This window comes from Macaca thibetana, chromosome 3 (assembly GCF_024542745.1).
Source record: "Macaca thibetana thibetana isolate TM-01 chromosome 3, ASM2454274v1, whole genome shotgun sequence".
NCBI lineage: Eukaryota > Metazoa > Chordata > Mammalia > Primates > Cercopithecidae > Macaca > Macaca thibetana.
Window position 1 is genome coordinate 161,338,011 of NC_065580.1, and position 26,962 is coordinate 161,364,972.

Here is a 26,962-nt window from a genome sequence, read left to right on the forward strand (position 1 = left end):
TTGAGTCTTCACTGATCTGGACCCGCTTTACTTCTTTGTAGTTACCTTCTATAACCATCACTTACAAAGAAATCCCTGTTTGAGCTAATTTGGTCTTCTTACCATGACCCAAGTATGACATAAGTATTTCTTCATTGCTGCCTGTCTGGGCTTTTCTTCCTCATCTTTCCATGCAAAGCCTTGCTAGTACGCAATGCTGATGACTGTTTTATCCGACAGGTGATGTCAAGCCCATGGCAGTTTTCAATATGATTTGACACCTTTTTTTTTTCCCCCAGGAGGCTCACTCTGATTGCAGAGGTTGGGGAAGAGATACTAGATGGAAGCCCTTCAGGAGGCCCTTGCCATGATCCAGGTGAGCAAGGAGGAGGCAGCAAACTGTATTCTAGGGGAGAGGAGGCAAATGAGACTGAAATTTCCTAAGCTGTGTCCACCAAGTCAGCGATCTTTGGTCACTTTTTGAATTTCTCTTGTAGATGACAGTGAAGATGGGAAAATGGGAAAACAGGAGGAACAATTAACAGGAGTACAAAAATCACATCCAGTCTGGAGCATATGCATTTATGGGGTCTGGAATATCCAGGTGGACTTAGTTGTTCTCCTGGCAGCTGAGAGCACCACTCTCCAGAGAAGCCGGAGACAGAGATATAAAATAACTATTAAAAGCACCACAGATATTTTCATGCTAATTGTGGCTTCTAGAGTCTTTCAGGGGTTTGGAGATAGTTTGTTTTTCACATATTTTCAGCATTATTCTTGCCATCTTATTTTTAAAATATGAGTTGCAGTATCTATGAAGAAAACGCTTGCTTAGCAAAGCCTAACCCATCTTAATCACGAATTCCAAATTCATGGCATCAGAATTATAAGTAGTTTTATATTATATAATTAGAAGAAGATTCCAGTGTTTGGTTCATTGACTCTGGAGCCATGTTACAGTCTTGTTATATTTGATAATGACACAGCAGACATTCTATCAGAACTTGGATATCTGGAGAGAGATTCCAAAATGCTTTAATCTTGTCACAAATCAGAAGCAGCTGTTCCTTTTTCGTTAAAAAAAAAAAAAAGCTCAAGTTTGGATGGTCCTCAAAAAAGAGAATCTGGGATTTTCAACTGGCAGGTGTTTTCCATCAAAAAAACCTCCCCCTACCCCCATGTTGATTTTATTTCTTTAGACTTCTCTCAAACTGAAAATTGCATGTGTGTAATGAGCTTCATCACATGCACTTAGGCGTTTATAACTAAGGTTAAGCCATATCTTTTTTTTTTTTTTTTTTTTTTGAGACGGAGTCTCGCTGTGTTGCCCAGGCTGGACTGCAGTGGCCGGATCTCAGCTCACTGCAAGCTCCGCCTCCCGGGTTTACACCATTCTCCTGCCTCAGCCTCCCGAGCAGCTGGGACTACAGGCGCCCGCCACCTCGCCCGGCTAGATTTTTGTATTTTTTAGTAGAGACGGGGGTTTCACCGTGTTAGCCAGGATGGTCTCGATCTCCTGACCTCGTGATCCGCCCGTCTCGGCCTCCCAAAGTGCTGGGATTACAGGCTTGAGCCACCGCGCCCGGCCAGCCATATCTTGAGACTTTTACACATCAAGGAAAACAGATCCATGGAAAATAAAATTTAAATATTACATGCCCGCTCTGAGTGGCCGGAATAACTGAAGACAGAAATGTTATGCTCATCAGTCAGCAGAGGACTCCAAGCCTCAAGTGCTGAGCCTACAAACCTCCCGTAGGTTCTATGATGACATGAAACTGCTGTAGTAGAAACTCTAAGACTAACAAGAGTATTAGCTTCATTGATTTTTTTTGAAAATGGGAAAAGGAAAAAAAAAAAGTGCTCAGCTAAGTCCAGGAAAGAGATTTAATACAACTGTCTTTTAATAATATTAAGTTTCCCAGAATCAATATTTTCTCCCCCTCATATTATACTATGGGTTGCTACACACCAGTTGCTATGTAAGGGAATGGAATCAATACAGACTTACCTTCTTTGGAGACTATTTCAAAGACCTGCATAATGGTGCATAGATTAGGAAGAATGAAATTGAATTTTAAGTACACTGACATTATGCTATCATCTTCAACCGGGAGAATATAGATCGTTCCAGGGCCCATGGGACCCAAGGGATTCAGGATGAGAGGTGTCAGCCACGGATGAACCCACAGAACCCCAGCGACAGCAGCTCCTGTAGGATTGTTTAACAAATGCCAAACCCAGGCATTTGGGCCACTCATAACATAATCTTCAAACACTCTAGGGTGTACTTTGTTGGGGGGATGGTGGTGTATTCTTTACAAAGTTTAGCATAGTGATTTTTCAATTATGCCAGAGCAAGTTTGTATTAACTCAGACTCTGAAGTGGTGGTTCCTCTCTACTTAGATTTTAAATTTTACTTTATTTTGGGAAATTGAATGAGAATCTCAATAGGAAGAACTCTTGAAAGCATCACTGCAATGTTTTTGCAATTGTTAAAATGATATTTTTCATTAACATTTATGCAAAATAGTAATACCACAAAAAATCAAATACCACAAAATATATCAAAAAAACTTAAATTTTCAGATGAGATGGGGTGTGTTCAGAGTGGTATGGCTGTAGATGAAACAACTCAAATTTTCAAAGGGGTTAAGGCATGTTAGTTTTTGAGTGTTGATAAATCATGATATTAGTCTCTTATATTATGAGGTTGCCTTGAATAAAATCTGGATGTTTAATGTGATGTTGATATTTACAAGTCACTGTTTAATAGCAATCCCACTCTTGGGGTTTATCCTGGAGTAATGAAAACTTATGATCGCACAACAACGGACACATAAATGTTTATAGCTGTTGTATTTAAAATTGCCAAGATCTGGAAATAAACCAGATGTCCTTCAAATAAACCAGTTGAATGATTAAACAAACTGGTATATCCATGCCATGGAATACTATTCAGCAATAAACAAGAACAGATGATACACGTGATAACTTGGATGATTTTCAAAGGCATTATGCTGAATGGAAAAAGGCAGGTTCAAAAGGCCGTATACTGTATAATTCAATTTATGTGACCTATTTTGAAAATGTCAGAATAGATCTAGAGAACAGATCAATGGTTTTTGGAGCTGGGGCAGGGGAAAGAGTAGAACTATAAAGGGAGAGTCATAGGGAATTCTTTTAGGGTGATAGAACTGTTCCGTATCCTGATTGTGGTGGTGGTTATACAAACCTACAGCTGTGTTAAAATTTATAGAACTCTACAGCAAAAGGGAAAAAAGTCAATTTGACTGTTTAACTTATAAAATAATTTTTTTAAATGCCTCTTACCTTGGCTTGACTTATTTTTTAACCTAAACACAGCTGCATAAATATTAATGGGTGTTAAATATCATAGAGAGAAATCCGTTTGTAGGTGGGCTGTTAGCATACACAGGGTTAGGTTATGGGAGGAAGCTATGTAGTAGATTGGATAGGAAGTTGCTGATTTGTTACTTTGTAGGTGACTGGAACATACATAACCCATAAGTCTTCCAGTGATTGTTGTGGGCGGAAGTCTGTGTTAGCGGTAATAAGACCTCATATTCGAATTCTTTAAAATTCTTAGCACTTCCCTATTTTCTCATTTTAGTGTTGTGAACTATGTAGGGCAGAAATCCTTACCAGAGCTTTGTCGATGCAGGAAACTGATGCATGGGAAGTTTAGGTAACTGACCTCAGCTCACACAGCTGGAAAGTAGCTGGGACTGGCCCTCAGAGCATTTGGCTCTTGGAAAGCCCTGAATCTAGAGTTTATTTTTAATTTTTTATATTTAAAAAATTTTTTTTTAATCTAAAATTTTTGTTTGCATCATTCTGTCTCCAAGTGATATCCTGCAAAGCTGGAAATCACTGAGACCACTGAAGGAGATACATATATGTAGCTAAAGAACCTCACATCATAACGTGCCTGGAAAACAAATAAACAGATGAAAAAACAAACAAACAACCCGTCACCTGATTACCGATCAGGGGACTAGTATAGGGAATTCTAAATCCTTACTGGTCTTTACATTTTTGGTTAGCTTAAGACATTTGGTAACCTTGGACTTAAGTTATCTTTTCAAAAAAATTAATAAATTGGAGGTTTGCTTTATTGCAGAAACCCGGGATGCAGATGAAACAGATGCAATGCAGGGAGAGAGTAGACTTTGGCTATTGTTACGTTTAAAAAGGGCAATTGTAGAAATCAAAGGAGGTTTCTGCCAGGGCCCTATGTGCTTGTAGCAAATGCAGCTAGGAAATGGTCCACCCAGTGTGTAGAATGGTGGCATCCCACTTTTCTAGGGGAAAGTTACTGTTTTGAACACATAAATATGATCTGGAGTCCCAGAAGACTAAAAGTTGGGCCTATCTTTCCATTTCCTTTTCCGTCGTTATAATTTCAAAGCTCTATGCTTCCTGCAACTTGTGTGAGGAAGGTGCTAGAAATTTTGCAGGAGACCTGGGGAAAAGACAGGTTCCTAGTCACAGTGTAGAGAAAGTACTGGTTTCATTCTGAAGAGTGTTGCAGACCTGAAACAGCAAAACAAACAAATAAACAAACAAAAACACCTCCTTTCTTCTTGAGAGTATAAACTGCATTCCGCACAGTTCTATTTTTTATAAAGGTTTGCAGAATATTTGGGCATTCAGATATAGGTGAGTGGATGGAGGTATAAGTGATACACCCTGGGGCCAGGGGATATGGAGACTTGGCTGGTCTCCTGGTTTCCCAAGTCCTTTGTAAGTGGGTTAAGCTCAAGATCATCCAAGTACCCATCTTTCTCCTTTCATGATGACAGAGTGTCCTTTTGTGCAATTTATGTCAATGGGGCAGATAAGATGAGTGACTCCGGCATGCCGTGCGTTCCTGGTCATTTTCCTTGCCAGCCCCTTATGGTGACTTTTTGACATTTGGCCAATGAACAAGTAGACTCTGCTGTGTCGGATCAGAAAGAATAAGCCAAGGGGCAGGACTAAATGAAAAGCCAACCACGTCCTCCCTCCTTTCCTCTTAGCTGTCCACCTGTGACAGAATCTCCCATTACTGCATTGGGCACCAGAACATTTCCAGGGATGAAATGAGTCTTTCTCTCTTGGCATCTTTCTTGTTTTCATTTGTGTCCCTCCTTTGATCCCACTTCCTCACTTCCCATTTTTGTTTCTTTGTCCCTGTTTGACTTCCTTTGTGTCTCTCTATGGAAATCTGCTTTTTAAATTTACCCCTTTCTCCCTCTTTAGATGCTGATTTGCAATTCTAACTCATGGTGTACAATAAGCCCTCTCTAAAGAAGATTCCTGAAGATGCTCATAGGGCAACATGTGTCTATCTGTGAAAGTCATTTCAGAATCATTTATTGTATTTTTATGCTTAAGGCCAGTGGTTCAGATGGAATTTTTCCAGTCCCTGCTCTAAGTCTGCCCTCACTCTGAGATGCTGCCACTGTACATGAAATATTCATCGTTGGATTTGGGCAGTTTGATTCATGAAATTATTACTGCCTGCTAGTCTATGAATTTCAAAATGACTACCTTAGAAACATCTAAACAAAATACATTCTTGTGGTGCTAAATACCAACTTTAGGAAGGGAGCCTGACTGTACCTATCTGGGCCTTTCCCTTACTCTCTGGGTCATCTTAGCTATGCATTCTGGCCGTAGCTTGTTAGTTGACCTTATCAATGTAGTTTTCCTCCCAAATAAAGGGCTTTTCTCATTTGGAGAATTACCTCTCAGGTCGCAGCTGCCACTCTGCTCATTGGTTCTGGCTGACAACCTGCCACAGTGGGTCTCTATTTTCTGTGAGCATAAGTCAATGGTTATTTTATGCCATTTAGTTTTTTTTTTTTTTTTTTTTGCAGCAATAGTAACTGGAATGGACATCATCATAACATGAGCCATCCACTTAGAGGGATCTTTTACCTTCCTTCTCCAATAGGCACCAATTCATGCTCTGTCTTCTAAATGGCACAACTGTCAGCTTTCCCTATTTGTGAGGAAAATATTACACAAAGATTTGAATTTCACCACACATTGAAATTTGGGAAGATAATGAAAATGGATTTCTATCTACCAAGTTTATTAAAAGTTGGCATGAAGCACCCCAGTGGTTCTGGGATAGGACTTTTTTGCCTAAATGAATTATGGTAGGGAATTAAGCAGAAACACTGTTTTGTTGTTATCCTAATAGAACCTCTATGGGTAGGTCAAACAATCTTAGATAAACCCTCCTATCCTTAAATATTATTGCTGCCTCTTGTCCAGTGTTAATCACTCTACATCTAGTCACTTTTTGGCACAGCATCTCTTTCTAGGCTTTTTATTATTTCTATTGCTCTTTAATTTCTCAGTCAACCATTTTTAATGGGATGTATCCACACTCTACCCAGTAACCCAATAAGGACCTTATATTCTGAGTGTTAGGAGGAAGTTAGTTCTTTGATTTTGTGTGCTGTTTTTCTGTAATATGCTTGGATATCATATTAGTTTTCTTTCTGAGGTAAAATTTACCATTTTAACCATTGTAGCATATAAAATTCAGTAACATTAAGTCCATGTATAATGTGGAATAATCACCACTATGTGGTTCCAGAACTTTTTCATCATCCCAAACGGAAACCCCATGTTTATTAATCAATAATTTCCTGTTCCCCATCCCTCCATCTTCTGGCAATCCCTAATCTATTTTCTGTCTCAATAGGTTTGTCTATTCTGGTTATTTCATATAAATAGAATCATACAATATGTGACCTTTTGGGCCTGGCTTCTTTCACTTAGCATAATGTTCTCAACATTCATCCATGCTGTGGCATGGATCAGTACACCTTCCTTTTCTTTTTGCCAAATAATACTCTTACATCAAGTTTTTAATTGCAGCATATTCTACCGCTGACTCAGGACTCACATACCCTGATTTATCTACAGATCCCTGTCTCCCACGAGCATAAGTCAATGATTATTTTACGCCATTTAGTTCTTTTGCAGCAATAGTAACTAGATTGTCATTTTATGACATCATGACCTCCCCAAGGGGCTTTGGGGCTCGCTAACAGGGGAAGACATGGGAGGAGAGCTGAGTAACAGTCATGAAATGCCAAAAGTGACACATGTCATATTTCATGAACCATGACTAACCACATAGCCAAGCTTAATTTCAAGGGAGTGAAGAAATGTAAGTAGCGCTTTACCAGAAATAGACAAGAACTGGAAATTGGTGAACATCAGTAACACCCACCTCCAAAAACTGATAAGCATGTGCCTCCCAATATGGGCTGAGCTGTGTCCCTCTGACTGTCAATTCATGTGCTGAAGCCCAACTCCCAGTGCGATGGTATTTGGAGATGGCGTCTTTGGAAAGCCAAAGGTTTAGATTGAGGTCATGAAGGTGGGGCCCTCATGATGGGATTAGTGCCTTTAGAAGAGGAGACTTTAGGGAGATCTCCCTCTCTCCTTTCCCCTGTGCCAAGTGAGTATCTGTTTACAAGCTAGGAAGACAACCCTCACTAGAACTCAAACTCAGCAATGCCGGCACCTCGATCTTGGACTTCCAGCTTCCAGAACTGAGAAAATAACTGTCTGTTGTTCACGCCAGTCTAGGGTGTTTTGTTATGGCAGCCTGAGCTGACACCACCCACCCTGCAAATGTATTCAAATGCACACTTATTTCCTACGTACCCACCTTCTCAGTAAGTTTGCTGGGATTTTACACAACTAAGGAAACAGCCGTCCATATGTTTTTGTGCTTTCTCTCCCATCCCGCTATTTTCTCTGAGGGATATGCATCCTACACATATTTTACAGGTACAACCCAAATACATTCTTCACATTTCTCTGACTTCCAAGGTGCACTTATGTGCTTGAGGAACTTTAGAGAGTCCCAGCATTTTGGTAAGTGGCTTTATTTAAACAGATTGATTGAGTATGATATGAACAAAGCAAATGCCCTCACACCATGACGTTCTGTGGGAAGCAGAGTTGTAGTGCTCAGCTTTTCTAGAGGCAAGCCAGTTTCTAGACCACGTTCCATTCCCGTCTGGTTTCATCTGCCACATCTCTGCGGGCAAAAGAAAAATGCCTTACACGATCAGAAAAACCACGTTAATTTTGGAGCTCTCAGTATAGTTGCCGTCAATTCCAATTGGCCTCCCAAGTCACAGTTAATGGACGGTAGTATAAAGAAAAAAAAATCGCATTAAAATGTAACCCAGCCAATTATAAATTGTACCAAACTGTAATTTTGGGTACTCATGATTCACCAACATTATCTTATTTTTGGAACAATAGCGTAAGTTCCTCAATGGTAAACTGCTGCTGATAAAGCAATTTTCCACACTTTGTTAGGTTTTTGGTGACAGGCAAGGTCCGCATAATTCTAGTGGGTGCTAATGGACCATGTCCCTTTGGAGGATTGAGAAGATTGTTGCAGATTTTCTTTAGACAACTGAAATTCTGCATCGAGTGAAGCCTCCATTTTTAAGGAATGAACCCTCTGCTTCCAACAAAATTTTATTATAGAGGAAAATGTTGATGGCCAGGTGAATTCTAGGGAGATTTGCCCTGGTCCCCACCCACGCCAAAGTTCCCTCTATGCTCTGCCTAGAAGTGCACTGCTACCAAAATCAACGATTAATGGTTGAAAAAGTCTGAAAAATGGATATCCCTTTGACCTTTCTAAGGTTTGTCATTAGTTGACATACCCATTACCTCAAAAATCAAATGTGTTTGTCTAAACATTATTCTGATGTTTACTCTGGGCACTAAAGGGCAGACAGCTGACCACGGACGCGCTGACAGTGATCAATTCAGCCTCGGATCTTGTCACTTTCCCTGTTTATTCTGCTATCAATCTCCCCTTTGCCTGCCATCTCGGCTGCTTTCTGCTGCTCAGGCGCTTTTAAAACTAACAATAATCCAATTTAGAATTGATCCATGAGAATGTGTGGTCAGTAAGCAAAATGACAAAGTCTGCGTGCAACTGCTGACCACAGTCAGGGGGTCTATCTTACACGAGGCTGAAGGCAAATTTTAATTAATTAATTAAATGCTAACAGCACTTAGGCCTCTTCCCTGGAGGCTCTTTAAGTCAGACCCTCTGTGTTTCTGTGTCTTAGAAAAGGAGGAAACTAGGCCCACTCAGCATCTGCTAGACCAGGTACCTTCTACAAGAGTGCTGTGCAGGGAAACGTTCCATTGTGGCGGGAATGGTCTGCATCTGTGCTGTCCAATGCGGAGCGCCAAGCCACCTGTAGCTTAACTTGAAATATGGCTTGTGCAAGTGAGAAATTGAATTTTTAATTTTATTTAAATTTCATTTATTTAAATTTAAAGTTAAATAGCTACATGTGGCTATTGGTTCCAGCACTAGCTGTTCTAGAATGTTGAGGTGTTCATGATGAGGTGAAGCCTGGTAAGGTTGTTTAGAATGTCATAGTGTATCAGGAGGCCACAGCCTCCCACGTGATCCAGCACAGCTACAAACCAGGCAAGAGAAGTGAAAGAAGCAATTCAAAGGCTCCCCTGCATCCTAAAGGCAATAGGATGTTTGACCAGGGCAGCCTTCCTGGTCCATGGGAATGGGGTTCCTTCAGTGGCCAAGACATCCTTCAATTCAGTTTCTCAGTTGCACAAGCCATATTCCAAGTCGAGTCACAGGTGGCTAGGGGCTCTGCATTGGACAGCAGCGATAGAAATCATTCCCACCATGATGGACAGCTTTGCTGCACAGCACTCTTGTAGAAGATGCAATCGGGGTGGCTGCTGCCCATGAGAAGGGAGAGGGTGCAGGACTGGTCATACCAGGGAACAAAAGTGGGTTCCTTTTCTTAAAATATCCCAAGTGAACCTCATTCTCGGGTGGATTCCGTGTCTGGTTTCTAGGACAGAATGCTCTGTTTGGTTCTCGACACCAACTGGCTCCCTGATTGAGGATCCGGGACTTAGGATATGTCCTTGGCACCTCCTTTTTTAATTTCTCCTTTGGGTTTTGGTTCCCAAATTGGCAAGATCCCTAGATTCTGCATTCCTTGCCCCTTCCCTCAACTTCAAACTCCATTTTTGCCAAATCCAACAGTGGAGAGTCATTTGATGAATTTCTTAAAATGATTTGCAAATGTTACCTTCAGTGAACAAACTGAAGCAATTAGTTTAAAAGCTAATTGCTAATACGATTATACTCATATATGGTATTAATATTGGGGAGTCTTTTTAAAAATCATGAAATCAACTTAGCTTTTATCTCAAGATCCATATCTGCCAAAAAGCATGATTAGATTTTTTACAAAACCGTATCATTTCTTATTTGAAACTTAAAGTTTATGGGGGAAATTATGAGCAAGTAGAAACACTTTATGATGGCCGTGGCGTAATCAATGTAGATTTAAAATGCTGTAGCAGATAACAGTTTTCTTAGAAGGAAAGAGGTCTGGATTTCCTCTTGAGAGAAATCTCAAATCTATAATTCTTGCATTATTACATACCAGCAACAAAAAAGTAAATACAAAACCCAGTTATTATTTACAAAAAAGAAATAAAAAATTATTTCTTGAACATCGAAGGAAAAACTTTAATTTTGGTCATTTAAAAAATGTAGTTTTAGATAAAGCTTTATGTGACATACTGTAAGATTTTGACAATGACAACAAAAGAATAAGTCCTTTGAATTAAAAAATAAGAATTTAAAAAGCATATGTAGTATTTATATAATCATTCATGGTTTCACTATCTAGAGACAGACATAATACAGTGTTTTCTTATATGTCCTTCTGATATTTACTCTATTTTACAAAAAAACTAAGTAGAAATGTTATGAATACAATATTTTTTTGCTTTTTAATTGAACATTGACGTGTTTTTCATTTTATATTTTAACACTGACATATATTTTCCATATTTGCATATTCTTTCTAAACATAATTTTTTAAAGTTAAATAATAACTAATGGAGTGAACATATGTGATTTGTGTAACTATTACTTTTTTGTCTGGTATTTAGATTACTTCTGAATTTTTTTTTTTTTTTTTTTTTTTTGCTATTAAAAATAATGCCTCTCAATATTCAGGATTATTTTCTTAGGCTCCATTCTCAAAAGTGTAAGTACTGCATTGGAGAGTATAAACATCATAAGGCTCTTTGCCAAATTGCTTTCCGAAAGGATTATACCAAAATGTTAGCAATATTGTAGAGTACCCTTTCACAGTGCCCTCGGCAGTGGTGGATATCATTATCTTTCTAAAAAAAATCTGGTTAATTTGATAGAGGTCAAATGTTACTCCATTTTTATTTTAAATGTGCCATTCTTTGATTGCTAGTGAAGGAAAGTGTTTTCCACACATTTGTTGATTGTTTAGAGTTTCCTTTTTGGAAATTGCCTATTCACATCCTTTGCCAATTTATCTATTGAGCCTTCAGTATTTTAAAACTCAATTTGATTGAGCTTTTTAAGAATATTAGTACTTTGTCTATGTAATATCTCCTCTATTTCCCCCCAAGTAAGATGCCTTTTAATTTGCTTCTATTTATTTATTTTTGAAAGAACAGAAGCTTACATTTATAACACAGTTAAATATGTTAATGTTTTTATTCTAAGTTTAATAAATTGTACCTCCTCCAGTGATGGTAAATATTTCTTTCTATTTTTTCTTGATTTCTTATATGTTGATATTTCACATTTAATTTTTAAATTCCCTTGACTTATTTTGAGTGATTCTAATCTAAATATATATATGTGTGTATATATACGTGTGCATATATATATACACATACACACACACACACACACACACACACACACTAATCAGTTGCCCACTCCAAGGCTGTTTATGAAATGGTTTACCCCTTTTCATTCATTTAAAATATTTCTTAAAAATAAAATAAAAACCATACATTATATTTATTTTTTATTTATGAGATACTTTATTTCTTGATTATGTTGTTCTGTTGATTCCAAAATTAGAACATCCTACTTACTGTCAATTTGCACCATTGGTTACTGGCTGACAAGTCCACAGTTCTCCCAATATCATTCTTTTTTAAAAAGCTGTTTTGTTTTATTTTGGGTATGTGTGCATCATGGGAGGAGTATTGATTATCGATTTTTTTACTTAATGTTTTGAGTTGTAATCTTTCTGAATTCTTCTGGTCTCTCAAGACAAGATGACGTCCCGTAGCCCTCAGAGCCCTCCCTGACGCTTCTTGGTGGGAAGGACTCATCCCCTCTCTCACTTCCACATGGTTCCCTCTGTACTTCTCTTAGAACATCATTACTTGCAGCATTTAATTACATTTAACTATCATTATGGTTATTTGTGGCTACACCTTATTTTTATCTGATTATGGGTCTGTAGTAGGCTGAATAATGGCTGTCAAAGATGTCTACACCTAAATCTTGAGAACCCGTGTATATTACCTTGCATGGCAATAAGGACTTGGGATTTTGCACATGTGAGTAAGCTAAGGATCTTGAGAAGGAGAAATTATCCTGGATTATTGGGGTGGGCCCTGAATGCAATCCTAAAAGTCCTTGCAAGGGGGAGGCAGAGGAGACTTGACTACAAGAGAGGAGAAGGCCGTGTGACCAGAGAGGCAGAGATTGGAGCCATGTAGCCAGGAGCTCAGGGCTGCCTGCTGCCCTCAGATGCTGGCAGAAGCAAGGAACAGATTCTCCCCTGGATCTTCCAGAAAGACCCAGCTCTGCTGACATCTCCATGTGAGCTACTTGAGACTTACGTTGGGCTTCTGATCTCTAGGACTATAAGAGAATAAATCTCTGGGATGTTTATGTCCTGTTTTTTTTTGCTTTTTGTTTTTTGGTTTTTTGCCACTAAGTTTGTGGTCATTTGTTACAGCTGCAATTGGAAGGGAATACTGCTATTTTCCATATCCCAACAGCAGTAGAATGGTTGGCCAGAGCACCCTTCAAGCACGGTATACGTAATTCTCTCTCTTGGGGCAGTCTAGGTTTTGCCTCTTCAAGCCTTGGCTGCTGAGTTAGTATCAATAGTGGCTTCTGATTTTGTTTTGCTCTTCAGTTTGATCCAGCTCGGAATCCTGGAGCAGAACTGACTTCTCACATAATCTTTTATGTGACCCTTTGGGTCCACATCTTCACGTTCCAGTCTCATTCATAAGTGAAATGAAATTTAGCTCATCATTTATCTGTCTCTCTGAGAGGAATTCAAAATCGCTACAGCCAAGAATTCTGCTTTATAGAAGTTACTTCCAGGATGATGACTGAAAGCTACAAATTGAAAAGGAATGATTTCCTGAGAGAGGCTTGAATGAGTAAATTGATATAAGTTTTTACTAAACATCCTATCTGCAGCTTTCCTATTTGATCAAGGGAAAGTGAACATACCTTCTTAGACATTAACAATACTATTACTTTATATGGCATACATTTGTTTGAACAAATGCTTTCCTTAAACTCAATTTACTTTTCCAATATCTTTGTGGGTTGGAGGAGAATATATTCATTTTTCTGAATAGAAAACAGAAGACTAGTAATGTGGAGCCATTTATTCAACATCTTACCCATTTATTTATTTATCAGTATATTGATGGTCTACAAAAGGCTGGGCTAAGTTTGTAGTGATTTAAAGATAAATGAGACTCAGTCTCAGCCTTGAAAGGTGTTGCAGAAAGCAGGATATGCAAACTAGGGAACACAAGTAAAATACACTCGGAGAGGGGCTCACTTTGGGAGAGGCATATAAGGATTCCAGAAGGGCTGGAGTCAGCAGCATAGAATGCTATGGTTTTCAACTTTATTGCACTTTAGAATAATCCCTAGAAGCTTTCAAAATATACTCTAATATGGGTGCCACCGTAGACTGTGGGAATCACTATGGCTCTGTGCAGAAGCTGGAATCTGTTGGGATCAGATAAGATCAGATAAGCAAGAGGAAGAATCTTGCAACACATAAGTGGAACTGAATACCTACATTCATGCAGCTTCAGGGAGCAGCCAGTGTGGGTACTGGCCTAATGTAGGATGCATGGACTTCACAGTCCACCCTCTTATTTGCGGTAGAGCTTATTGGATGGAATCCTGGAGTAAACAGAGGCATGGCGGAAGCTACCGTTTCTGTTTTTTCCAAGCCACTTCCTATGTAGGGCTTTCCTAGCTGGTGGAGACACATGATTGGGTGATACCAGCATGAATCCTTTAGCTTTCCAAGACACGTGCAGACTTGTTTCTTTTAACTGTTTTACTATAGAATGGGGGACATTGAAAATGTGATTAGTTTGAGAGATGTTCTATTTAATTACATTTTTGTCTGCCATTTTCTTTGCCCAGTTTCAATAGTCTGATACGGATAAAAGTTCTTGTACCGGGAAAAATTTATTTATTAATATAAGCAAATTCTGTATTTCTATGAATAAATATTTTATTTTATCTTCGGAAAACATGAGCAAATCTCATGCTCTCTTTGGTTCCAGCCAACTCTGTCATTCCCAGTTTCTCAGTCCTTTTTTAATCCACGCATGTACACAAATCTCTATATACATACTTCTATTCCACTCAATGGACATCAGTTTGTTGTTAAGATAATAACCTCTCAGCAAGACGGTCTCCCGTGATGGCCTGGTCAATACATTTATAGAATGTAATTAAACCATATCACATCTGTGACAGAAAATTGATGACCTTTTAATTATTTCAAGATAACTGAATATGTAATCATTTTCTTCTTTAACTGGAAAGAACAGTATATTTTGAATAAATTGAAAGCAGAATCTACATTTTTCTTTATTTTCTTTGTAAGCTGTACTCCTGTGTTCTCTTTCTGCAGGACATCCTTTTTGGAATGCTTGTCACATGATTTAGGAAAACAGTTTAGAAAAAGTGGTATTAATATTAATACAAGACATAATATTTAGCATAAGATGTTTAAGAGGCACTTGCTGATTATCGGGATTAGGAAATATCTGTCAACACTACCACAAAATTTTATATTGTAGGCAAGGTCACAATAATCTTTAAGACTGCCTGGTGGGAAATACATGGTTAAGTAGCTTTTCAAAAGAGTTAAAGTAGAGTGAGGCTGCTTATAAAATCAGAGTTAAAGAACAGAACTAACTCCCAAAAGGAAGGCTGTGTTGTAACACCCATTTATTGTATCTCACTTTGCGTGACATAGTGTGGTCATTACAGGGTCCTTATTATCCAAAGCAAATACCAAACTCAATGTGCGATAGGTCTGAGTATTCTTGTGGGGATAATGGAACATAATATTTCAAATCATAACTATTTCACACAATTAAGATGGCATGACTTACATATCTCTAGTATAGCAGCTTTTCCCATATATAAATACATGGTAAATAAAATACATATACAATATGTATTTATTTATATGTATTCCCATAAATAAAATAAATATAAAATATGTATTTTGTAATTCCCTTGAATAAGAACATTCTCAACTTCTACACAATGGATATGGTAAATAAAGAAAACCTAAATAGGAGCATTATTTTTGCAACCTGGTAAAATCAGACTCTTTCATCTCCACATATAGGCCAGAAATGTGGAAAATACTGTTCTCTCACCATCTTCCATTAAGAGAAGAGAGAACTTGTGCTACTACTTGAAAAATTAACTGCTTAATCTTCCAATGAAATTCCAGTCAGCAAAATTAATGGGGAGTGGGACAATGTCTGTAGAAAAACCCTGTGGTGAGTGGTTTTGATTTATAGCTGGACATATTAAATGTATAATTTATGCTAGAAGCCACTCTTTACTAGACATATTTTCTAAGTAAATTAGTATAGTGACTTGCATATGTTACATTTAAAATTTTTCTTTCCTTAAAAAATGTTACAAGCCTGTTCTTTAGCATTACTTGAATCAGATGCTTGCTTTAGAAAATGGTTTGGAATTTCGTGGACCTTTTCTTTAATTTTAGAAAGGACTTTAGGAATAGTCAAGTTTTGAGATGATGTGACACAATTCCTTGATTCTTTATTATTAGGACTGTGTGTGTTGATTTGGAACATAAGCAACTTTTGCCAGAGAAAATACAGGCAGGTTGCTGTATGCTCCTGACAAAGTGAGGTGGGTGAAGGCAGAGTCAGAAATGGAAAGCAGGCCCCTCCCCTTTAGATCCCAGAACCAGAGCATAAAGTATTTAAGGGCAGGAATAGATTGGATTAAAAAAATTATTGCTAATGAGTCAATGATCACCACTTGTTATATAGGAGATCCTCACTTAAATACTTGTTTACTTTGCTTTTTCAGTAAATCTTTCTTGAATGCTTGACACTATTGGGAGCTGGCGATTCAAAGATGATTAAAAAAGGATTTCTGTTTTTAAGAAGCTGACAGTTGAGTGTGGGAGACTGATTTATTATCTAATGAAGTGTGTATAAGAATAGAGATTTATACATTGATAAACAGGGAGGAATGATAATCCTTCTTAAGAGGAGTGTCAAGTGTTCACATAGAAGGTGATATTTGAGTTGGGTCTTGATTGCTTACGTAGACATAAGGGTTCATCCACACTTTTTTGGCTTGATTCCTCACAGGTAGTTTGCTTCATAAACTGAGTGACTTTGACATTAATGAATATTTCCTGCATTTTTGTAGTCACCCATGAAGTCTTTATTTTATTTTTTATAGACAGAGTCTTGCTCTGTCACCCAGGCTGTAATGCAGTGGTGTGATCATAGGTCACTACAGCCTCGAACTCCTGGCCTCAAGCAATTCTCCTGATTCAGCCTCCCAAGTAGCTGGGACTACAGGCATGTGCCACAATGCCCACCTAATTTTTATTTTTATTTTTTGTAGAGATGGGTTCTTGCTATGTTGTCCAGGCTGGTATCAAAGTCTTGGTCACCCATGTCTTAATGGATGGCAGTCACCAATCTTTTTTTTTTTTTCCATGCAAATAGCTGTGCTCAATAGCTTAAATTTACTCTCATTAAAATGCTAGTAAGAGAAACAAGCATAGCTATCTTTTTCAGGTTTTCCATTGTTTGTAGCTTTTAAGTGTTCAGTGCAGAATAACACATCACCAGCTAAATGATAAGGAACACTGGCTTAAATGGATTAAAACATCATTTTATTCTGGGCTGTAAATTTCTCGATTGAAAACATTATTTTCAGTGACCTAATTTCCTATGTATATATATCAAATGACATCTGAATCAAGTTAAAGCCTTAACCTTTTTCCATTTCCTGTTGTAAAACTCCCTGAATCTGACATCTCTGTAAGTGGAGTTGAAATTGTTTTCACTTGTGATGTCAGAATTCGGATAATGCCCAAATTGATGCTTAGTAATATTTATTTGAAAGACCTCATTTCCTAAGATGTCTTCTTTTCTTTTAAGGAAGACTTGAATTCCATTTTTGAATTTCCCTAGAGTTTAGAATAGTCACTTATTACAATATTCCCCACTGCTTATTTGACTCTCACAGTACTGGTAACTAAATTTCAAACAAGAGGCAACTACACTGCAAGCCTTCAGCCTGACAAGGAATCTTAACTCAAAGGCGGGAGAAGTCAAAGGTAATGACAGTGTCCATATTCCTTCTTGCCTGACTTTTTCGTTGAGTACTTAGGCACCCACCTGTTTCTCACCATCCCTTAACCAACACAGGCTCTGCAGCACATGGTCTCAAACTATTTTCTCAAACACTTGTCACGGCCCATTGTGAGTATATTTCTCATGTCCATTTATTAATCGTTCAAACCATTATAGTGAGCATCTATTGTGTGCCAGGTATCATCCTAAGCTAAAGCAGTGAAAAATTAGTCAAGACTTTTGGCTCTCATGGAAACAGGTTATAGGAAAGTACAACAAAAAGAAATAAGATAATTTGGGGTTGCAATAAGTACAATAGAAAAAATACAAAATAAAACAGTGATGTAATGAAAAAAGGAGATTCAAGTCAGGTGCAGTGGCACATGCCTGTCATCCCAGCTACTTTGGAGGCTGAGGCATGAGGATTACTTGAGCCCAGGAATTCAAGGCCAGTGTTGGCAACATACTCATCTCTAAAACAATGAAGGACTGCAGGAAAGGAGTTCATTTTAGACTGAATAACCAGAGAAGACCTGTCTGAGATGTGGATAAAGGAAAAATGTTTGGGCAAGAACCTTCCGGGCCAAGAGAAATTTGGGCATAAAAGGCCCTAAATGATTTTTATTAAAATGAAAAGGCCAGTGTGGCTGAAATATAAAAACAAAGAGAAAAATCATGTAAGGTGAGGGAGACAAGGGCCAGTTCTAATGGGCATTGGTAAAGGGGTTTGATGAGCTACACTTGGAGGTTTTAAACAGGGCAGGGATAGGGTCCGGATAATTCTACCCACTGTGCGGAGAATGAGTGGTGGGCGATAAAGGGAGAGGCAGGGACTCTAGCTGGGAGGCAAGGCAGGTGTGCTGGTGAGAGATGACAGATGTTTAGACCAGGATGACCACAGTGGAAGGGAAGGAGGGTAAACTGGCCAGGGAGGTGCTGTAGGGCTGGAGGTGACAGGACTTGTGAGTGGTAAGTTGTAGGGATGAAGGAGAAAGGAAAAATTAATTATGGCTCCACATTTTTGACAAATGGGTGACTGGAAAGAAGTAGTCTGAGGGAAAGGACCTTCTGAATAGAAATCAGCATGTTGCTTGCCATGAAGTCTGTGAATACTTATTAGGCATTCGGATGCAAATATTAAGTAGGATGTTTGATTTACATATCTAGAGCTCAGGAGCTGAGAGTATAAAATTAGGGATCATTGGTCTTTAGTTGGTGTTTAAGGTCAGGGTGTTGGATGAGATTTCTTCAGACGAGAGTGTAAAGGAATAATTATGGAAATTAAAAAAAGGTTTGCAAAATCAAAGGGTTAGAACATGAAACAAAGAAAAATGATGGAAAATTAAGGTATTTAGAAAACAAAAATACTCCATCATAAAACTTGAGGAAGGCAGCTAAAGCAGCATATCACTGGAACAATATTACTTCCTATTGTCTCAGGAAGAAATAATACTTAATAATACACAATTCTATAAACATAAAAAGCTGTTGTGAAAAATCTCATGCAGAAAGTCTTCAGAACTTATCGGCAAGTTCTACAAATAATTTTAATTTTACATTGTCTTGAGATATAGTTTTTATTATTTAGGTATGGCAAGATCAACAGGTTAGGACGTGACTGCCATTGAACAGATAGTTTGTTACTCACAGATCTCAAGAGAAGGGGGTATGCCACACTGTTGGGGGCCACACAGGGAAGCACAGGGGTTGGTCAGGAGGCAGAGGAAGAGGGAGAAACTTCAGCAAGAACTTTTTGTGGCTTCTATTAAAAGTAATGGGTGAGGCAGGGTGAACAGGTTTAGAACTGGCAAGTTTGAATAATTTCAGTGGGCTCCGAAGCATGGGGGCTGTCCCTGCTTGTTTGGTGCTTAGCTCTGAGGTGAACAGGGTAGATGGATAGTGGCCTAGAGCTTGAGAGCCCAGCCAAGGCAGTGGTTGGGGTTCTGGGCTCTGGATTCGCTGGTTTGCATTTGAAAGGCAATCTTATGGGTGCCTTGTTTACTATCTCTAGGAATAGAAAAATTTGGGGAGGAGCAGTCCCTCTAGGCTTAGCAAAGCCTCAGATGTCAAAACATCAGGGCACAGAAAATGAGAGACATGGTTAATATATACATAAACTATTTCAGAGCATTGAAAAAGTTAGCTATTATAAACTTGATACTAGATCTAACAAGAATGAGAAAGGAAAGTTCCATCCCAAATTTACTCATGAATGTAGATACTCAAATCATACATAACATATGACCTGGGAATAATAAAAGTTGTGTTTTTTGGTAATGATTTTTATTTATTTATTTTCTTTGCACTTTTTCTAGCACTTGCTAGAACATCTGCTATAATGTTGATGGAAGTAATAATGCACCTGAATCTTTTTCCTGATTTCCCAAGAAAATCTTTCAATGTTTTACCATGAAGCACTATATTTACTATAGTTTTTTTATAGGTTAAGAAGGTCCCTTTCTATTCCTAGTTGGTTAAAGGTCTTTTTTTTTTTTTTTTTTTTTTTTTTTTTTAACATGAATGAACATTGAATTTTATCTAATTGTTTTTCTGCATCTATTGGAAGGACTATATAGATACATATATACTATATATACACATATACACATATATACATATATACACACATATATATTTACCTTTACTAGATGATTATTTTACCTTTAATCTGGTGATGTGGTTAACCAGATTAATTGATCTTCTAATATTATTCCAACTTTGCATTCCTAGGATAAATTCAAATTTATCGTAATGTGATTTTCTTTTCTGTGCATTACTAGATTCAGTTTGCAAATAATTTGCTCAGAATTTTGTAATCTAAGAAATGAATTTGGTTATAATTCTTCATCTTGTAATGCACTTGCAGATTTTAGTGTCAAAGTTAAGCTGAATTTTGTCTTTAGAGGGTTCTTGTAGCATTGACATTATTTCATATTTACATTAAAAACTCACAGTGAAGTCATTTGAACCTGAAGTTTTCTTTGTGGGAAAATTTATGTTTTTATTCATATTTATATTGGCAGATTCAATTTCCAAGATAAATATGGAGCTATTTATATTTTCTCTTTCTTCTTGTGTCAGTTTTGGTAAGATGTGATTGTCAAGGAATGTGTTTATTTCATATCAATTGTCACATTTATTGGTATAGAGTTTCTCATAATATCCTTTTACCATATTTGAAGTTCAATATCTTGGAGAATGAGAGGCAGGAACTGTCTGCTTCAGGTAGGGGGAACACCACATGCAAAGCCCTGGTGGTAAAAGGAAGTGTGGCATTTGGGGAACTCAAATCTATTAATTAGAAAAGAATGACAAATAACAACAATGAAAATCATTGTCCTTGCCCCCAAATAACTTACAGCCTTTTTACATTGAGACAATGCTTATACACATTCGACTATCAAGAGATCACATATGTGACTGAATTTATGCCAAGGGTTATATGGTGTATTGAGATTTCATACATGAATAACAAAAGAAATGCAAATTAAGGAGGAAGAATTAGTGATCTTTTTGCTGGTTTAAAAGTGAATATCTATGTTTTATGCATGTTTAGGTCAAATATATTCCTTGCACAAAATAAGTGTGTCTACCTCAAGGAAATTTGATATAAATTCATACACTGTATTAGTCCATTCTCACATTGCTAATAAAGATGTACCCAAGACTAGGTTATTTATAAAGCAAGGAGGTTTAATTAATTCAGAGTTCAGCATGGCTGGGGAGGTCTCAGGAAATTTATAATCATGGCAGAAGGGGAAGCAAATAGGTCTTTCTTCACATTGCCACAGTAAGGAGAAGAATGAGAACCAGGTGACTGGGGAAGCCCCTTATAAAACCATCACTCACTATCACGAGAACTCACTATCGTGAGAACAACATGGGAGTAAGTGCCCCCATGATTCAATTACCTCCCACTGGGTACCTCCCATGACTTGTGGGGATTATGGGAACTACAATCAAGATGAGATTTGGGTGGGGACACAGCCAAACCATATCATACACTCTAAGAAGCATGTGGCTGTATGTGTATGTCACTCCTTGGCATGTTTTCCTTTTGGCCAGTAGACTCCTGGAATCTTTTCTATTTTCTCAAAACATGTCTTTCTCTTCTGAGCACTAATTTAATAGTTTTGTGATACAATAGAACTCAAAACAACTTTAACCTCTATCTTTGCTATAAATCAATAAATGTATTACACAAATTTTTGATGTAATATTTGTGTAAACACAAATATTAGTGTTTTAGACATGAATACATGTTAGTTGTGCCAATGTGAGGGTACAAGTAATCTAATTAATAACATGCATTTATCTAAACTGGCCAGCTGATAGGAAATGATCTATTTTACAAAATAAGTTAGTCTCAGTGTTCTGAACGTTGAGTCTCATGTCTGGCTTTTACATATAGGACTAAAATAGAAAGTTTAAAATAGTTATTTAACTTACAGTTTTTAAAATTTTATTTTTAAATTGACAAATAATAAATTGTACATATTCATGGAGTACATAGTGATGTTTTGATACCTAGACTGTGTAGTAATCAGATCAGAGTAATTGGCATATCCATCATCTCAGACATTTATCACTTACAGATTTTTTTTTAATCATAGGAAGCTAAGCATAATAGTCTGACTTTGCCTTAAATGATGACAAGGTACATGAATATTTTTGAGCTTATATTACCCTGCAAAGCTGGATAGACGTGAGTGTTGTCCCCATTGCTGGGTTTCTTGCAGGATCATCAGTGTGGTCCGAAATAAACGAAAAGAAGGTAATTAGAGTAGTGAATCTCTTTTGTGAAGTAGCCTTTGTTTAATAAGTGAGGATAATCTCAGACAAAAGCTAGAAGGAGGCCATTAAACTCCTGTTACTTAAATAACTGTTATCCTGAAATAAATAATCATTCCATAATGAAAGCACAATAAGAGAAGATTTCAAACAAATATTAGATGAATTTACTGCTCCTAGATCCTTGCTGAAATAACTCTAATGAGTGTATTATACTTGGGGAGAAGAAACACAGTAGGAAGGGGGAATACAGGGGAAACTGTATATGAGGCTGGAAGAGAAACAGCCAAATTGTTAAGGGCCATCCCATTTGGGATTTCAACTTGATCTTTATAACAAAGACTATAGAATGTATTTAACTGTGGGAGAGTTAGTCACATTGCTCACTGAATAATGGTTGGCAGGCAGTGAGATAAGGAGGAAGAAAGACTGGTTAAGTGGATGTAAAGGTTATCCATGCAGGAAATGATGACAACATCTTCCAGGCAGTGGAGATGGATTCTAGAGGTGTGGAGACAGACCCAGAGGATTTACAGATATTGTCAGGGTGACTGCATAACAGGGGTGAGGCTATGGCAGTTGTAAGGATGACTCAAGTCTTTCCCTCGAGTTCTTGGTGGTAGCATTTACTGGATTGAGAAGAAGAAAGGGTTTGGAGGAAGTGGTTCGCTTTTGAACACATTGAATTTCAGAGGCTTGTAAGACAGGCAAGCAGAGATGGGCTTCAGAAAACCCCAATAAATTGGTGTTATTAGATTATTTAGAATGCTTCAGTATGCTGGTTGTGTGGTGACCTCTCTCTCTCTCTCAAATTCTATTCTTCCAACTACTAGTGAGGTTCACAACTTTTCATTTGTTTATCAGCCATTCTGGTTTGCTCTTTTGTCATTTGCCTGTGAACTGCCTTTGCCAGATGCTATAGATTGTTTATTCAGCCAACATTTTTCTCCTTCATTTTTGTGAAAAGTGACCCAATTTAGTTAAAGTGTAAAGAGACAATCTGCTAAGAAAGGAAGACAGTTCTTCCTCGTTGTGGATGAGCGATGATTGATGGTCATCAGACTCATTATTTTATTTTTTAATTGACAAATAATAATTGTACATATCCATGAGGCACATAGTGATGTTTCAATGAATATAATATATAATCATCAGATCAGCATAAATAGCATATCCATCATCTCAAACAGTTATCATTTCTTTGTGTTGGGAACATTCAGTATCCTTCTCCTAGTTATTTGAAACTATATATAATTGTCAACTATAGTCATCCTACAGTGGTATAGAACACTAGAACTTATTTCTCCTATCTAACTGTAATTTTCTGTCTCTCCCTATTCCTTGCTTCCCCAGACCTATTTCTGACTAAGAAGACCTAAAAGAAAGTCTCTTTTGTAGCTATTTGTGTCGCTCATGTCTTCTCCAGTATTTGGCTTCTAGATTTCACTCTGTTTACGGTGCCACACAGAGATTTCAAATTTTAATGTAGCGAAAAAATGTATCACTATTTTCTTTATTATGTGTCATTTTTGTGCCTTGGTTTAGAAATGATTCTCTTCCTTGGAGTTCTAAAACAAATCTCGATTTTTCTTCCATGAATGTTAAATTTAGAAAACCTTTTCAAATTCATCTGGAATTTATTTTTTTGTAACTGGAATGAGAGAAAGTTGTTTTTTTCCAAATGGATAGTCAGTCGACCCAGAACCATTTTTTGAATAGTTCATTCTTTCCCCACTGGTTTATATTACCTTTCTGTCATATGTGAAATGCACATGCGCAAGTTGGTCTGTTGTTAATCTCTCTAATCAGTTCTTCTGAGCTATTTCTTTACCACTATTTCTAATGAGTTGTAGGTTCTCTTGAATTTTCTAAGTAATCGTATAGCCTACAAATAATGACAATTTTATTTCTTCCTTTCTAAGCATTATATCAGTTATTTCTTTGCCATGCCTTGTCATGCTGGCTAGCATCTCTGGAACAATGTCATTTAGTTTTATTTTTTTTAATAGAGATGAGGTCTCCCTATATTACCCAGTCTGGTCTTGAACTCATGAGCTCCAGTGATCTTCTCATCTTGACCTTCTGGTACAATGTTAAATAGAAGCAGCTAGAGTAGGCATTCTTGTTTTGTTCCTGACTTGCTTTGTTCCCTTTAGGAGAATGCTTCTAATTCTTGACTATTTTGTATAATTTGGATAGATTCCATGTATCATATTACGTGAATTCCTTCCACTCTTAACTTATTTAGGGTACTTGTTTTGTTACCATGCAAGATGTTGAATTTTGCCTTTGTGCTTTTTTTGCATCTATTTTGGTGGTCGTATAGCTTTTCTCCTGTAATGGGCTGCGAATTATATTTGGAGATTTCTCCAGTGTTAACCTAATCCTGTATTGCTGAGATAAATCATACATGGCCATCATGTATTTATTTAAGTTTTATGGATTTAGGTTACCAATATTTTATTTAGGGTTTTTGCATTTGTAGTCATAAGATAGATTATTAGCCTATAGTAAATTTTTCTTGTAATGTCCTTGTTTTGGTTCCTAGGTTATATGAGCATCATAAATTGAGGTAGGGAGCTTCCCCTGGAATAATTTGTGTAAAAGAGAACAGTTCGTGGAACATACCTCAACGTTACTTGGTTCTTCACACTCTGTCTTTAGCGTTAAGGACAGGACGGCCCAAGGAGCCTCCTGTATTGTCAGTGGAGGCTTGGTCCTCAATCCACAGCTGATCTCTGTCTTTGGGATCTAGGCTGGGCTATGAGGATCCTGTTTCTCACCTTTTTGGAGATGCTCTTGGCCTTGGGCTCCATTGTCCCATCAAGGTCCAATCAAACACAGACTCAAGACCATTTCATTGTTCTGGTTGAAGGAATTTCAAGAAACCAAGCAACTAAAGTGAGAGGTAACCTAAAAAACGTACATGAACGTAAGCGATTTTGATGTGTATTTTTTGCCCACCCCAGTAAGGAAATTGGAAGCTCCTACCATAGTTATAATATGTAATTAACCTGCTGAATAAAACCTTGTCTTCATTTCTCCCTGGGTTTCCATTTTGCAGAAAATTTGGGAAAAAAAAATCCAATTTTCAGAGCCTATATAAAACAACTAAGTCATGTATTCATTTTTTTATCTTGGGAAAAAAATGTCTCTATCAGAATTCAAGCTCCTCAAAGGCATAGGCCCTGCTTATTCCTCTTTGAATTCTTAACATCGAGCACAATGTCTGGTGTGGCACAGGTACTTAGTAAGTGACTGTGTGTTTGAGGGCGTTTGTTGTCCAAATTACTTACAACCTCAGTGTCAAAATCAGGCCAGGCAATGAATATCCTATTTCCAAGGGAGAAAACTAATTTTATTTCCGTTTGAAACTGAAAGTTCTTAAACAAACAAGCAAAATGAAGACAAATTAAGGTGTTTGAGAACATTGTTAATACCTACTATTTTATCACTTATGCAATATGTAAACTTCTAATATTAAATGCTATTTGCTTGTATTCACTGCCTGCATTTCTTATCTTGGCCTTTTGGTGTCATTCTGAGATTAATCTGAAAAGCATATTAAGCAAGGGTGAAATTATTTCCCTGGCTTTGGGTCTTTCTTCCGTCTTTGATTTGAAGTGAAGCTTATTATGCCGACAGTGAAGCTTACATAACTAACTTTTTCAATGTTGTCCTAACTTTGTGCTTTCTGTGATTGGGAAATTTCAAGTATAGAGAGCACCAGTGATAGTAAAATAAGCCATTTTTTAATGGGTAGTCTAGAAAGAGCTTTTTCTGAAATACTTTTTATTAACATATATGACAACTTTTAGTGAAAGCAAAACCAAGGTTCTTAAGCCATACTGGGATTGATTTGTTTTTAGTCATCTGTGAAATAGAGGTAACCGCTTTCCATGGGGCTACAGAGACATGATGAACTTCCTAATGCTTCCTGTTTCTGTTCTGCACATGGTCTGGTTACCTATGGACGAGTACGAAAATGCTTTGGACTTCAAGCCCATCGCCAATCCCAGTGCCAGACGTGTGTTTGCTTTTCCCGTTTAACTTGCAAAACAACTTTTCTCTTTTTCATCATTAATTATATTTTTCCTTCATTCATCATTTTAAGGCATATGCTTAATAAACTTTTTTGTGCTGTAATAAATAAATGAATAAACAAATAAAATATAAATATTGACCTATAGGGTCACAAGTGAGAAGCAAAAGTTATGGATTCGTTGTATTTGGTTGTTACTGTGTACACTGTGTACATACATACCTATTACTATATACCCCAGAAGCTCGCAGTTCCTCATTCCTGTAGGCTGCATTCATTCTTGGGAAGAGGAGCTGGACTTGTCTCCTGAATCTTTAAACAACAACAACACTATCTGAGATAATCATTGTATTAACTCTATTGCTCATGGTATGTCTGCCACTTGCTGGGGACTTGAGTGGTTCAACTTCAAATTTTGTGACTAGAAGAACACAGGAGATCCATTTATCAAAGTATTCCATTTTAATTCTGATTCTATCTGAACAACATAATAAAGTTTTAAAATATATGATTTTAGAAAATTATTCTTTTAATGTAAACCAAATTAAAATTTCATCCTGCAATTGGCTGCTTTCCATGATGTGAGGTCAATGAGTTTAGTG

At 37.4% G+C, this 26,962-nt stretch overlaps 1 long non-coding RNA gene across 2 annotated transcripts in view; it reads left to right on the top strand.

Moving 5' to 3' along the window:
• LOC126951566 (uncharacterized) overlaps positions 1–26,962 on the top strand; it is a 406,759-nt gene that overhangs the window by 229,791 nt on the left and 150,006 nt on the right. For both annotated transcript variants that reach the window (XR_007724529.1, XR_007724530.1), the window contains one exon: positions 279–355. This is a non-coding gene — a long non-coding RNA (uncharacterized LOC126951566). The remainder of the gene's footprint in view (positions 1–278; positions 356–26,962) is intronic.